Below are 16,186 nucleotides of genomic sequence, written 5' to 3'. Positions count from 1 at the left end.
GCGATGTCAATGCAATTTATTCTGTGGAGTGAGTATCATGCTCACAGGTCCTGGACAAATTTGACTAATTATTTCAACCCGGCATTGGCACTTTCATGGGGACCAAGATAGTGATTCACATAAACCCGGACGCCAGGCCAGTACACCACAAGGCCAGAGTGGTGCCGTACGTGATGCGGGAAAAGATAGCAGGCAAATTGGACTGCCTGCTGAGGGCAGGCATCATCTCGACAGTCGAATTCAGTGAGTGGGCGAGCCTGATTGTGCCGGTGCTCAAGGCGGATGGGTCGTTCAGGATATGTGGTGATTACAAGGCCACCATCAATCGTGTGTCACTCCAAGACCAGTACCCGCTACCGAGAGCGGAGGACCTCTTTGCAACGCTATCCGGTGGCAAACCTTTTTCAAAATTGGACATGACCTCAGCTTACATGACCCAGGAGCTGGCGAGTGAGTCATACATAAGAACATAAGAATTAGGAACAGGAGAAGGCCATCTAGCCCCTCGAGCCTGCTCCACCATTCAACAAGATCATGGCTGATCTGGCCGTGGACTCAGCTCCACTTACCCGCCCGCTACCCGTAACCCTTAATTCCCTTATTGGTTAAAAATCTATCTATCTGTGACTTGAATACATTCAATGAGCTAGCCTCAACTGCTTCCTTGGGCAGAGAATTCCACAGATTCACAACCCTCTGGGAGAAGAAATTCCTTCTCAACTCGGTTTTAAATTGGCTCCCGCTTATTTTGAGGTTGTGCTCCCTAGTTCTAGTCTCCCCGACCAGTGGAAACAACCTCTCTGCATCTATCTTGTCTATCCCTTTCATTATTTTAAATATTTCTATAAGATCAACCCTCATCCTTCTGAACTCCAACAAGTAAAGACCCAGTCTACTCAATCTATCATCATAAGGTAATCCCCTAATTTCCGGAATCAGCCTCGTGAATCGTCTCTGTACCCCCTCTAAAGCTAGTATATCCTTCCTAAAGTAAGGTGACCAAAACTGCACACAGTACTCCAGGTGCGGCCTCACCAATACCCTATACAGTTGCAGCAGGACCTCCCTGCTTTTGTACTCCATCCCTCTCGCAATGAAGGCCAACATTCCATTCGCCTTCCTGATTACCTGCTGCACCTGCAAACTAACTTTTTGGGATTCATGCACAAGGACCCCCAGGTCCCTCTGCACTGCATGTTGTAATTTCTTCCCATTCAAATAATATTCCCTTTTACTGTTTTTTTCCCAAGGTGGATGACCTCACACTTTCCGACATTGTATTCCATCTGCCAAACCTTAGCCCATTCACTTAACCTATTTAAATCTCTTTGCAGCCTTTCTGTGTCCTCGACACAACCCGCTTTCCCACTAATCTTTGTGTCATCTGCAAATTTTGTTACACTACACTCTGTCCCCTCTTCCAGGTCATCTATGTATATTGTAAACAGTTGTGGTCCTAGCACCGATCCCTGTGGCACACCACTAACCACAGATTTCCAACCCGAAAAGGACCCATTTATCCCGACTCTCTGCTTTCTGTTCGCCAGCCAATTCTCTATCCATGCTAATACATTTCCTCTGACTCCGCGAACCCTTATCTTCTGCAGTAACCTTTTGTGTGGCACCTTATCGAATGCCTTTTGAAAATCTAAATACACCATATCCATCGGTACACTTCTATCCACCATGCTCGTTATATCCTCAAAGAATTCCAGTAAATTAGTTAACCATGATTTCCCCTTCATGAATCCATGCTGCTTCTGCTTGATTGCACTATTCCTATCTAGATATCCCGCTATTTCTTCCTTAGTGATAGTTTCAAGCATTTTCCCCACTACAGATGTTAAACTAACCGGCCTATAGTTACCTGCCTTTTGTCTGCCCCCTTTTTTAAACAGTGGCTCTACATTAGCTGCTTTCCAATCCGCTGGTACCTCCCCAGAGTCCAGAGACTTTTGGTAGATTATAACGAATGCATCTGCTATAACTTCCGCCATCTCTTTTAATACCCTGGGATGTATTTCATCAGGACCAGGGGACTTGTCTACCTTGAGTCCCATTAGCCTGTCCAGCACTACCCCCCTCGTGATAGTGATTGTCTCAAGGTCCTCCCTTCCCACATTCCCGTGACCAGCAATTTTTGGCATGGTTTTTGTGTCTTCAACTGTGAAGACTGAAGCAAAATAATTGTTTAAGGTCTCAGCCATTTCCACATTTCCCATTATTAAATCCCCCTTCTCATCTTCTAAGGGACCAACATTTACTTTAGTCACTCTCTTCCGTTTTATATATCTGTAAAAGCTTTTACTATCCGTTTTTATGTTTTGCGCAAGTTTACCTTCGTAATCTATCTTTCCTTTCTTTATTGCTTTCTTAGTCATTCTTTGCTGAAGAACCTGACCACATCACGACACACAAGGGGTTGTTTGAGTACAACAGATGTCCGTTCGGGATTCGCTTGGCCGCCGTGATCTTTCAGCGAAATATGGAAAGCCTCCAAGTCGATTCCAAGGACAGTGATTTTTCAAGATGACATCCTCATCACGGGTTGCGACACTGAAGAACACCTTCACAACCTGGAGGAGGTGCTACGCAGACTGGACCAGGTAGGGCTGCGACTGAAAAAGGCGAAGTGCATCTTCCTAGCTCCAGAGGTAGAATTCCTGGGGATGAGGGTAGCAGCAGACGGGATCAGACCTACTGCGCCCAAAACAGAAGCGGTCCAGAGAGCACCCAGACCCCGCAACACGACAGAGCTGCGTTCGTTCCTGGGGCTCCTGAACTATTTTGGTAACTTTCTTCCCAAATTGAGCACACTGTTAAAGCTGCTACACATGCTCCTACGCAAAGGTTGTGATTGGATCTGGGGAGAGAGCCAGGAAAGGGCTTTTGATAGAGCACGCAATTTGTTATGCTCCAACAATCTGTTAACGCTGTATGAACCATGTAAGAAACTTGTTTTAATGTGCTACGCGTCGTCCTATGGGGTCGGGTGTGTGTTGTAGCATGTTAATGCCAAGGGTCAGTTACAGCCAGTAGCTTATGCCTCCAGAAGTCTGTCCCAGGCAGAAAGGGGCTATGGAATGGTAGAAAAGGAAGCGCTTGCATGTGCATATGCAGTAAAAAAAATGCACCAGTACCTGTTTGGCAGGAAATTTGAGCTGGAAACAGATCACAAATCCCTAATATCCCTTTTGGCCAACAACAAGGCTTTTGGAAGCGAAGGCTCACCTGTGACAGCCCGTCAGATCAAAGTCTGGACAAATAGAGACCAGCTACTGTCTTTAGTCAAGAAATGTGTCCTGAATGGGGACTGGGCAGCCACGTACAGGGCATACCCTGAGGAATTTAAACCATTTCACAGGCGCAAGGATGAACTCTCGATTCAGGCCGATTGCCTACTATGGGGAAACCGAGTAGTCATGCCCCAGATGGGCAGAGAGGTGTTCATCAGAGAACTCCAAAATGAGCACCTGGGCATTGTCATGATGAAGGCAATTGCCAGGTCACACGTTTGGTGGCCAGGGATAGATGCAGACCTGGAACTTCGTGTTCGCAAGTGCAACACATGTGCCCAGCTGGGCAATGCGCCCAGGGAAGCCCCCCTTACCTCCTAGTCCTGGCCCGCCAAGCTATGGTCACGCATCCATGTGGACTACGCAAGTCCTTTCATGGGAAAAATGTTTTTGGTTGTAGTAGAAGCCTACTCCAGATGGATCGAGTGTGACATCCTTAATTCAAGCACATCCTCTGCCACGGTAGAAAGTCTACGGGCAATGTTCACCGCCCATGGTCTACCGGACGTCTTGTTCAGCGACAATGGCCCGTGCTTTACAAGCATTGAATTCCAGGACTTCATGGCAGGAAATGGTATCAACCATGTCAGAACGGCACCGTTCAAGCCGGCCTCAAACGGCCAGGCAGAATGAGCAGTGCAGATAATCAAACAGGGGATGCTCAGAATCAAAGGGGGTTCCTTACAAAGCCGCTTATTGCGCCTCCAGTTGACCAATAGATCCCGACCACACTCGCTCACAGGGGTTCCACCCACAGAGCTGCTAATGAAAAGGACACGCAAAACCAGGTTATCCCTTATACACCCCACCATGAAAGAAATTATTGAGAGCAGGCGCCAGTCACAATGTGACTACCATGACAGGAATGCGAGGGCGCGATGTATTGATGTCAATGACCCTGTCTTTGTCCTCAACTACGCTGCAGGGCGCAAATGGCTCGCAGGCACTGTGATTGCCAAAGAGGGGAACAGGATTCTAGTAGTTAAACTTACCAATGGACAAATCTGCCGCAAACACATGGATCATACAAAAAGGAAATTCAGCAACCCCATAGAAGAAGCAGAGGAAGAACACAATGTAGAGTTCACTCCACCACCAGTGACCGAACACCAGAACCAAGTGGAGGAGAGTCCAGTCACTGTGGGCAGTCTGGACAGGCCTGAGGCACCGCAAACAGCAGACACTCAGGCCAGTGCCCAACAACCGGAGCCCCAACTCAGGCACTCTACAAGGGAGCGTAAACCACCAGAAAGACTTAACCTGTGATCCCAATAAGACTTTGGTGGGGGAGGTGATGTCATGTATTCAGCTGTCATTGTAACCCATGTATAAACTGACCTAAGTTGTACACCGTGAGAACATTGACCACTAGGTGGTGAACCTGTGGGAGACACTCCTAACCTGGACTTTCAGGTATAAAAGGGGAAGTTCCACCCACCTTCATCACTTCAGTGCTGGCTAATAAATGCTACTGGTCACAGAATGACCTTCTCTCAAGTATGGGCCTCGTATGCATTTATACTGTATAGTAAGGACATATTAAAAACTGTATGCAGTAGTCCAGGTGTGGCCTCACCAATACTTTATACAATTGTAGCAGGACTTCTCTGCTTTTATACTCCATCCCCCTTTTAATAAAGGCAAACATTCCATTTGCCTTCCTGATTACTTGCTGTACCTGCATACTAACCTTTTGTGTTTCATGCACAAGGACCCCCAGGTCTCTCTGTACTGCTGAACTTTGCAATTTTTCTCCATTTAAATTATAATTTGCTTGTCTATTAATTCTGCCAAAGAGGATAACCTCCCACTTTCCCACATTATACTCCATCTAACAAATTTTTGCCCACTCACTTAGCCTGTCTATATCCCTTTGCAGATTTTTTGTGTCCTCCTCACAATTTACTTTCCCACCCATCTTTGTATCATCAGCAAACTTGGCTACATTACACTCGGTCCCTTCATCCAAATCATCAATGTAGATTGTAAATAGTTGAGGACCCAGCACCGATCCCTGTGGCACCCACTAATCACCAACTGGTTTGCCAACCGGAAAATGACCCATTTATCCCAACTCTCTGTTTTCTATTAGTCAACCAATCCTCTATCCAATTTAATATATTACCCTCAACCCCTTGAGCTTTTATTTTGTGTAGTAACCTCTTATGTGGCATTTTATCGAATGCCTTCTGGAAATCCAAAAATACCACATCCACTGGTTCCCCCTTATCCACCCTGCTCGTTCCATCCTCAAAGAACTCCAGAAAATTTTTCAAACATGATCTCCCTTTCATAAAACCATGCTGACTCTGCTTGATTGAATCATGCTTTTCCAAATGTCCTGCTACTGCTTCCTTAATAATGGTCTCCAGCATTTTCCCAACGACAGATGTTAGGCTGACTGGTCTATAGTTTCCTGCTTTTTGTCTGCCTCCTTTTTTAAATAGGGGCGTTACATTTGCAGTTTTCTAATCCGCTGGGACCGCCGCAGAATCCAGGGAATTTTGGTAGATTACAACCCACGCATCCACTATCTCTGCATCTACTTACAGTGGAGGATAAAGAAAAAAATGGAAGCTTATGTCAAATACTGATGGCTAAATCTTTGGAGGAATATGAAATGTGTACATGGACTTTAGAAAAGCTTTTGATAAGGTCTCACATGGTAGACTGGTCATGAAGGTTAAAGCCCATGGATCCAAGGCAAAGTGGCTAGTTAGATCCAAAATTAGCTTTGAGGTAGGAAGCCAACGGTAAGGGTTGATGGATGTTTTCGGATGTTTCGAGTGGAGTTCCGCAAGGCTCAGTACTGGATCCCTTGCTTTTTGTGGTATCCATCAATGAACTAAATTTGAATGCTGGGTCAGGCCGCCATGCTCCAATGAGCATCATCGGAGCGGGCCGGGGAGCGGAAGGAGCAGTGTGGCGGTTTGACCCAGCAGCCTGCGTGGCCCCAGCCTGTGAGCACCATCGGAGCGGGCCGGGGAGTAGAAGGAGCAGTGTGGCGGCTTGACCCAGCAGCCTGCGTGGCCCCAGCCTGTGAGCACCATCGGAGCGGGCCGGGGAGTAGAAGGAGCAGTGTGGCCGCACGCTACTCCAGGGAGCAGCACATGTTGGAGCAGGAGAGCAACGGCAGTGAAGAGGGCGACTGGATTGGACGTCACCAAGATCCAGGTCGGTGACTGGAGCATGGGCAGCTGCAGCAGGAGCGGCGAGGTCGGGGCGAAGGAACGGCGAGAGTTTGTAGAGGGACGTGATGGGAGCCCAGGAGAGGCGAGGGCCCAGGGGCAGCATGGGCCAGCCCACACTGTGATACGTGTGCGCTAGGTCCATGCAACAGAGCTGGTCTTGAGTCATCTTGGGTAACCCTTGCCACTGGACCAAGACCTAGCTCTGTCAAGCCTGTGTGGTGGCTGGTGAGCAACCGCCACCACACGTTAAAAAAATCCACGCACAGGCATCTTCCACCCTTCAAGATTTAGTTCGGGACCTGGAATATTAGGTTCTTCATTGAAACACTTGTGAACATTTTGGCATGGAAGCAAGTCATCCTCGACTTGAGGGCCTATGATGATAATGATGATGATGATGATGAGATTTGAATATAGGAAGTATGATTAAAATGTTTGCAGATGACACTAAAATTGGCTGTGTGGTTGATAATGAAGAGGAAAGTCATGGACTGCAGGAGGATATCAATCTACTGGTCAGGTGGACAGAACAGTGGCAAATGGAATTTAATTCAGAGTACTGGAAGGTAATGCACTTGGGGAGGGTTAATAAGGAAAGGGTATACACATTAAACGGTAGGCCACTTAGTAGTGTAGATGAACGAAGGGACCTTGGAGTGCTTGTCCACAGATCCCTGAAAGTAGCAGGCCAGGTGGATAAGGTGGTTAAGAAAGCATACGGAGTTCTTGCCTTTAATTAGCCGAGGCATAGAATAGGGAGGATAGAGCAGGGAAGTTATGCTTAAATTGTATAATACTCTGGTTAGGCCACAGCAGGAATAATGTGTGCAGTTCTGGTCGCCGTATTATAGGAAGCACGTGATTGGACTGGAGAGGGTGCATAGGAAATCTAGGATGCTGCCTGGAATAGAGAATCTTAGTTATGAGGACAGATTGGATAGGTTCGGTTTGTTCTCCTTGGAACAGAGGAGGCTGAGAGGAGACCTCACTGAGGTGTATAAAATGTTGTGGGGCCTGGACATAGTGGATAGCAAGGGCCTATTTCCCCTAGTGGAGGGGTCAATTACGAAGGGGCATAGTGTTAAGGTGGTTGGTGGAAGGTTCAGAGGGGATTCACGCAGAGGGTTATGGGGGTCTGGAACTCACTTCCTGGAAGTGTGGTGGATGCAGAAACCCTCACCATAGAAACATAGAAAATAGGTGCAGGAGTAGGCCATTCAGCCCTTTGAGCCTGCACCACCATTCTATAAGATCATGGCCGATCATTCACCTCAGTACCCCTTTCCTGCTTTCTCTCCATACCCCTTGATCCCTTTAGCCGTAAGGGCCATATCTAACTCCCTCTTGAATATATCCAGCGAACTGGCATCAACAACTCTCTGCGGCAGGGAATTCCACAGGTTAACAACTCTCTGAGTGAAGAAGTTTCTCTTCATCTCAATCCTAAATGGCTTACCCCTTATCCTTAGACTGTGTCCTCTGGTTCTGGACTTCCCCAACATCGGGAACATTCTTCCTGCATCTAACCTGTCCAGTGCCGACAGAATTTTATATGTTTCTATGAGATCCCCTCTCATTCGTCTAACCTCCAGTGAATACAGGCCCAGTCGATCGAGTCTCTCCTCATATATCAGTCCTGCCATCCCAGGAATCAGTCTGGTGAATCTTCGCTGCACTCTCTCAATAGCAAGAACATCCTTCCTCAGATTAGGAGACCAAAACTGAACACAGTATTCCAGATGAGGCCTCACCAAGGCCCTGTACATCTGCAGTAAGACCTCCCTGCTCTTATACTCAAATCTCCTAGCTATGAAGGCCAACATACCATTTGCCTTCTTCACCGCCTGCTGTACCTGCATGCCAACTTTCGAAAGGTGCTTGGATGGGCACTTGAAGTGCCCGTAACCTGCAAGGTTACGGACCTAGAGCTGGTAAGTGGGATTAGACTGGATAACCTATTGTTGGCTGGCGCAGATACAATGGTAAGTACTGCAGGGAATTGAATACGGTCAGGTTGATCTCCTGGACTAGTTTCGATCGCTTGGATGGGTCGGAGAGGAATATTCCCAGATTTGTTTTTCTCAATTGTCCTGGGTTTTTATCTGGCTTTTTGCCTCTCTCAGGAGATCGCATGGCTCCGGTTGGGGTGGAGTGTAGAATGTTACGGTGCAAGGGGTGTTGCAATTGTGTGGGGCAGACTGGTTGGGCTGAAATGGCCTCCTTCTGTGCTGTAGTTTTCGATGTTTCTTTCGATGTTTAGTTCTATTATTTTACCGTGACAGGCAACCGGAAGCGCAGGGTCACGCTTACGGACTGAACGGAGGTGCTCCGCAAAGCGGTCACCCAATCTGCGTTTGGTCTCCTCAATGACGAGGAGACCACATCGTGAGCAGTAAATACAGTATACTAAATTGAAAGAAGTACAAGTAAATCGCTGTTTCAGTTGGAAGCAGTATTTGGGGCCCTGGATAGTGGGAAGGGAGGAGGTAAAAGGGCAGATGTTGCATCTCCTGCGCTTGTACGGAAAGGTGCCGTGGGAAGGAGAGGGAGTGCTGGGGGTGACTGCAGTATGGATCAGGGTGTCACAGAGGGAACGGTCCCTTAGGAATGCTGAGAGGGGAGGGGAAGGGAAGAAGTAATTGGTGGTGGGATCACACTGGATGTGGTGGAAATGGCGGAGGATGATCTGTTGAACGTGGAGGCTGGTGGGGTGAACGGTGAGGATAAAGGGAACCCTGTCATGGTTCTGAGAAGGAGGGTAAGGGGTGAGAGCAGTGGTGTGAGAAATAGAACGGACTCAGTCGAGGGCCATGTTAACCACGGTGGAGGGGAATCCTTGTTTGAGGAAAAAGGAAGACATGTCAGAGGCACTAGTGTGAAAGGTGGTATCGTCAGAGCAGATGCGACGGAGTTGGCGAAACTGGGATAATGGAATGGAGTCCTTACAGGATGCGGGATGTGAAGAAGTGTAGTCCAGGTAGCTGTGTGAGTCAGTGGGCTTATAGTGGATACTGGTCAAAAGTCTATCCCCAGAGATGGAGACGGAGAAGTCGACAAAGGGAAGGGAAGTGTCGGAGATGGACCATGTGAAGGTGAGGGAAGGGTGGAAATTGGATGCAAAGTAAATGAAATTTTCTAGTTCAGGGCGAGAGCAGGAAATGGCACCGATGCAGTCATCAATGTACCACGAAAAGGCAGGCATAGCTCGGACCCATGCGGGTTCCCATAGCAACACATTTAATTTGGAGAAAGTGGGTGGAGTTAAAGGAGAAGTTGTTCAATGTGAGAACAAGTTCAGCCAGGCGGAGGAAGGTGGTGGTGGATGGGAACTGGTTGGGCCTCTGCTCGAGGAAGAAGCGGAGCGCCCTCAGGCCTTCCTGATGGGGATGGAAGTGTAGAGGGATTAATATATTTTTGATGCTGGTTTTTATTTAGAGGAATACACATTTAAATGCATTCCAACAGATTTAAAAGGTCATGTTTACATGATTCTACCTTATGGTATTATTTGTGCTAAGAGTGCACTTTTGTCTCCTATTGTAATGCAGGTGTTACCTATTTAATCTCAAAAATAATAATTTATAAGCTAGTATTATATCATCATCATTATCATAGGCAGTCCATCGAAATCGAGGAAGACTTGCTTCCACTCTAAAAGTGAGTTCTTAGGTGACTGAACAGTCCAATACGGGAATTACAGTCCCTGTCACAGGTGGCACAGACAGTCTTTGAAGGAAAGGGTGTGTAGGGAGTCAGGTTTGCCGGGTGGACTTTGGCCAGGGACTCCCAGGTGTCGATGGGGATGTTGTATTTTATCAAGGAGGCTTTGAGGGTGTCCTTGAAATGTTTCCTCTGCCCATCTGGGGCTCGCCTGCCGTGTAGGAGTTCCGAGTAGAGCGCTTGCTTTCAGAGTCTCGTGTCAGGCATGCGAACAATGTGGCCCGCCTAACGGAGCTGATGGGTGTGGTCAGTGCTTCGATGCTGGGGATGTGGGCCTGAATGAGGACTAACGTTGGTGCATCTGTCCTCCCAGGGAATTTGCAGGATCTTGCGGAGACAACGCTGGTGGTATTTCTCCAGCGATTTGAGGTGTCTACTGTAAATGGTCTACTGTAAATATATACAGAACACATGACCTTCCTTAGTAAGAATATTCTCAAACTATAAGTAGAGAAAATTAGCTATTGTAGACCAATGATGCCAGAAAATAGAACAATGTACAGTGTATAGATCTTGAGGTTATTGGATTCTAGGATGCTGGAGTTGTGGCCTGGAACAACAGAAGGTGAAGTTGGGTTTGTTAGCTCAAACCTAGAAAGTTCTGAAGAGGGAGAGAGAGAAAGCAAAGTATTGTAGTTGCTGACTTGTATCACTCCAAACTGCTTTTTATTAAAAATGTCGGGCTTGACGTTCCTGAGCGTGCGCTGCGCCAGCACAAGTGTGTCTCAGCAGGACTCCCATCCACCCTGTCCCATCCCAGGCCGGTTACCCCATCCTAACTCCTGGGGATGGGACCAATTGCACAGCCAGTGTGGGTGCATCACACCTGCAAGGGCACCTCAGCAATGCCCACTCCAAGGTGCCAGCGGAATGTTAGAGTAGCATCCCAAAAATAGTGAAGCAGCTGGGAGGGAAATTCAATTGGGGACGGTGAGGGAAAGTCTTCATTGCCTGTACTTTCTTCACCGTGGTCCAGCCCGATTTAAGATTGGATTGCGGAGGAATATCCAGCCGACGTTGTCACGTAAAGACTGCTTTGTTAGTTTTATCTCCGTAGGTTCAAACTGTTAAATTTCTTTAGTTATGTTTTTATTTTCAAATTTAGTATGGCATAATTTCTGTTGAATTTGTAAAACTTTGTTTTACAATACAAAACATTAGTGTTTGATGAAAATTTATGCCATTTGAGGCTGGATAGTGACAGTTGGTTAATCTGACACTAACAGTTCAGGATGGGGTGGATCAAATTGGAATACATCTGGTACAAGCACCCTAGAGTGGGGGAGTGGAGTAAATACACTCCACTGATAGGTCAATCTTAATTGTTTGGATTTCAATTTCAACTGTCACTGTAGGAGTGATTTGAGTGCAACTGCCTACAGCTGGAACTGAAACTGTATTTTTAATTGTTTTAACCTTTGTATAAAGTTAATCCTGATAGAAATATTTCAAATCCAGAGTGACTAGATTGCAGAAGGTGGAGCAGTGGCTTTTGCTTTGTGCCATCCTGGAGAAAGGGAGAGGTAAGTGGAATATATGGGACAAACCCAGAAGATTGTGTGGAGAGAGAGGGAGAAACAGACAGAAGTCAGGATACTGCGAAATTTACTGGCTTGTTGCAGCTATGTCTGGAAAAAGATGAAGACCCTGAAATCCGATTCCAATAATAAGTCTTCACAACAGCATATCCTCAAAATCTGCCACCATGCACTGTTATAAAAATGAGTATTCATCTATTTTAAATGGCTTATGCCCCCATTAAGATAGCTTACAGAAAAATGACATAAATGTTCATATACCATTATCGTAAACAATAATTTTAAGGCTAATATGATTTAGTCACAAGTTTAAGCTATGTTTTTCTTTTAAAGGGTTATATAACAAGTATAATAAATTACAATTCTTAAAGTACCAAGGTTATAAATAAATTCTAACATGCCATTTGCTGAGTTTTGAAAGATCTTAGAATTTTGTAGCATTTTATTTAATGCTATTCTAACTTTGGCTTCCAGCTCATGTCTAGTCTAGGATGAGTCTCCTTTTAGTTACCAAGATCACATGAATTGCTGTGCAAAAATAGTTGCTGAGAGAAAACAATTTATGACTCAGTACAGCCCATTGAACATGTCAAACTGTGGATCAGGCTAATATGCTATGCTGGAAGTAATCTCAGCAATCAGGCCTGGTTCAGTAGGCTGCACTCAGTATACAGGGTAATTTAAATCAAATAACTATCTTGTTTCAAACATATGAAAGGAATCATATTTTGTTATAGATATCTGATCAGGAGCTGGACCTCAGCTTTGACATTTCTCATTTGTGAAATGGTGAATAAGAAGATGGCTCAGTCTGATGTGGAAAGTAAGAGTTTTTCAAAATCCAACTCAATTCCACCAGTTTATCCCCACCCCACACCCACAGAATACTGTCCTGTAGATTTTTAATCAAATTCTATCCGGACATCATCTCACAAATTAACATTTTTCTCAAGTCCACCCCCATTACAACAGTGGAGTGAGGCGTGGCTGCACCATATGACCCATGAGCTTTAGGTATGTATCAGTGCCAAGAGCAACATTCTCCCTCATTGCTGGTTGCACAGCTATTCTCCTCAGTTTCCGATACTTGTGAAATAGGTTATTTAACATCACCTCGAAGCTGTTCCCGCTCCACTGGCCTTACTACGCAGGTTTCCACGACACTTCCAGTGAAGTAACGCCAGCAGAGTGGGAGCAGGCTTGAGGAATTTCCAGGCCGTTACCTTTAGGTATATAATGAATAGATCTGAACAATTTAGACCATTACTAATTTGGCACATTCATTTCTTAAAATGAACATTTTAACATTATTGTCTCGTGAAACGCTGCTAGTTGATTACATCATGGATGAGTATTTTCAAACTACTTCTGAAAACATAATCCATGTGACATTTAATATACAGTAAAATCAAATCAGAAAATATTTCAGACAATGAAAATGAATATGATGCACACTTTTTGTTTTCCAACGATGCGATTTCAGCTAGTTTTTTGTCTTTTTAAAATTCATTCTATGGATCTTGGCGTTGCAGGCAAGGTCGGTATTTCCTGCCCATGAGAAGATGCTGGTGGGCTTTCTTCCTGAACTGCTCAGTGCCGTGAAGTAACAGTTTGATGCAATACAATGGTTTGCTAGGCCACTTCAGAGGGCATTTAAGTGTCAGCCATGTTGGTGTGGGATTGGAGTCACATATAGGCCAGACTGGGTAAGGATGTCAAACTTCTTTCTCTAAAGTTCATAAGTGAACCAGTTGGGGTTCTACGACAATCCGACAGCTTTTTATTTCCAGGTTTTTGAAACTATTCAAATTCTCAAACTCCCCAGGTAGGATTTGAACTCCTGTTCTCTGGACGATTAATCCAAGTCTCTGGAATACTAGTCCACTGCACAACCAAACCTAGCCCCATGTACCATATTCCAGTCTACTGATGTACTAGTTCAGCGGCTTCAGTTACACTTTTCGTACATTCTGGTGCGAAGCAATTTTTGTGATCTAAAGAACAACAGATTCTGTCCATTTATTAGCAAAAGCTGCAGGTATGACCAGAATTTAGGAGGTGAAGTTCTGTTCCTTGATGACAGCACATGCCAGGTGGACAGGCGTGGAAGTTGTGGAGTACAGGCTATATTTCGGAAGTATATTAAAACGCACCACCCAGAGTTTTCCGTGCTGCTTTACGACTGTTAAGTCTCTAAAATTTAGTTAAAATAAGGAGGAGCCTCTTTACCTTGAAAATCATGATCATTTGCTCCAGAACAGAAAGGTAATTACTTTGCATTGAGAATAATGGGCATCCAGCATATCTGCAGTAGTTGCAGAGTTACCAGACATGCTTGCCTTCAGCACTTACAGCTCCATCACCTTCTTGGTTTTCTTCTGTTACTTTGATTTTGGAGCAATTTGATTAGCACAATTTTAATTTCAATTATTGCTTTATATTACTTTCACCTTTTACCCTGTTACCTACTGCCTACCAGTAACCTGGTGTTTCATTGTAAAGTGCAACAGCCCTCGCTGGTAGGATGGACATTCTGTTGAAATCTATCCTCTGCTGGAGGGCAAGACTGATTTCCAGACATTTCATCAGAAGAATGGCTTGCTCACTCTGAGGTGAGTGGTATAGACTCACCACTGCTCTAGCAGGCTGGTTCATAGATCTTGCCAGCACATCTTGGGCCGGATTTTCAGCTTTCGGGTTTTTCGGCAAAAACGATAGCGATACGTGAAACTTACCGTTTTCGCTGCGCTACCGTTTTTAGCCCGAACTTTCGGCCTTTATGGGCGCATCAGTAAGGGAGGCATTGCACACTTATTCGCGGCACAAGAACGTGAGTTTCAGCAACTTTAGACCGGGGCTGGGAGGGGGAAAAAAATTCCCAAAAAACATTCCGAAAATATTTACAAGATCCTTAACGAAGTAATTGCTGCAAAATAAATTAAAACAATAAAAACTTTAACTTTTTTGTAGGTTTTCATCCTTACCACTGATGGCGGGGCTGCACTGACAGGTTTGACCTGTTGCTATTCTGGGCGAGTCGGGAGAGACCGAAAGTCGGTGGCAAAATGCAATCCACATCGTTGTATTTTGGAGCACCTCTCCCCGGTGGTACTTGAAAGTGCCGCAAACAGGTACCCGAGAATACCGCCTGGGCTTTGCGACTGGGTTTTCGCTGCGGAGGGTCAAATTGTGGCGAAACCCCGCTCGCAAACCTCACGAAAGTCCGGCCCCTTGTGTCTGAGCCAGGATGCCACTCTCCAGGTTGGAATTGAGATCTTCAGGTGGCGTGAAAAATGGCCTTGAGCAGTTGGAAGTTGAAGGAGTATGCACAATGACCCACATGTGCAGATGCTGCATGCCAACCTGGATCTCCATCAGTAGCTGTGCATTGTGTCAGCAGATTGATCTGAAATTACTTGAAGTAATCAGGAGCAGGAATTCTGAATTTTTCCCTCACTGGTACCCAGGTGCTGAAGATAGGTCTTCAGTTTAACATTGCACCTTGAAGGGGTTCCCTCCTGAAGTATTGGTATGTAAGAGATGCAAAGGACGAGCTGTAAGTTTGCGTGACGGCTTGGAATGTATGAGGAGTCCATGTGGAACAGGTAGAAACAGAAACACCACGTAATACTTTGTGGCAAGCAATCGTTGAGCCATCAGGACTACTTGGTACTGTTGAGTTGTGTTTATTTGCCAGATTCCTTTAAGTGCACCATTTCCTTCTCCATTGTTCCCAGGCCCTGCAGGTGGTGTATTCAGAGTCAAGACCGCTTACTACCTGGTGCCCTTATGCTTTCTAGATGACCTGTAGTGCCAAATTGGGCAGTTCTCCATTGTTCCATCTCATACAACCGCAAGTCCTTTGGACCCTCCCTCAAACAGGAGGGTGGTTCTTGTACCATTTATCCACTTGCTCACAGAATCAGTTTTCTGTCTTTATTTATGCCTGGCATTTAATTACACAGATATCTTTCATTTAGAAAAGTAAAATACTGCGAATGCTGGAAATCTGAAATGAAAATAGAAAATACTGGAAATACTCAACAAGTCAGGCAGTATCTGTGGAGAGAGAAGCAGAGTTAATGGGCTGGATTTTTGGGTTTTGATGTTTTTGGGTGAAAATGTTACTGTTTTCGCTGTGCTACCGATTTTAGGCCAAACTTTCGGCCTTTGGGGTCTGTGCAGGGGGGCATCACAAAGGGAGGCATTGCACAATAATTTGTGGCACAAAACGCGATCCTCGCCAACTTCAGTGTCGGGAGTGTTGGGAGTGCTGCGAGAGAGGCCTTGGGAGGGGGGAAAAAAAAGTAAAAAAAAAAACATTCAAAAAACATAACGAAGACGCTTAGCTAATAAATCGCTGCAAAAAAATTAAAAAATTAAAACTTTAACTTACCTTTTTTGCAGTTTCCTAACTTACCACTGGTGGCGGGGCTGCACC

The sequence above is a fragment of the Pristiophorus japonicus genome, chromosome 7 (genome assembly GCF_044704955.1).
Source record: "Pristiophorus japonicus isolate sPriJap1 chromosome 7, sPriJap1.hap1, whole genome shotgun sequence".
Classification (NCBI taxonomy): Eukaryota; Metazoa; Chordata; class Chondrichthyes; family Pristiophoridae; genus Pristiophorus; species Pristiophorus japonicus.
Note: the sequence above shows the minus strand (reverse complement) of the source record.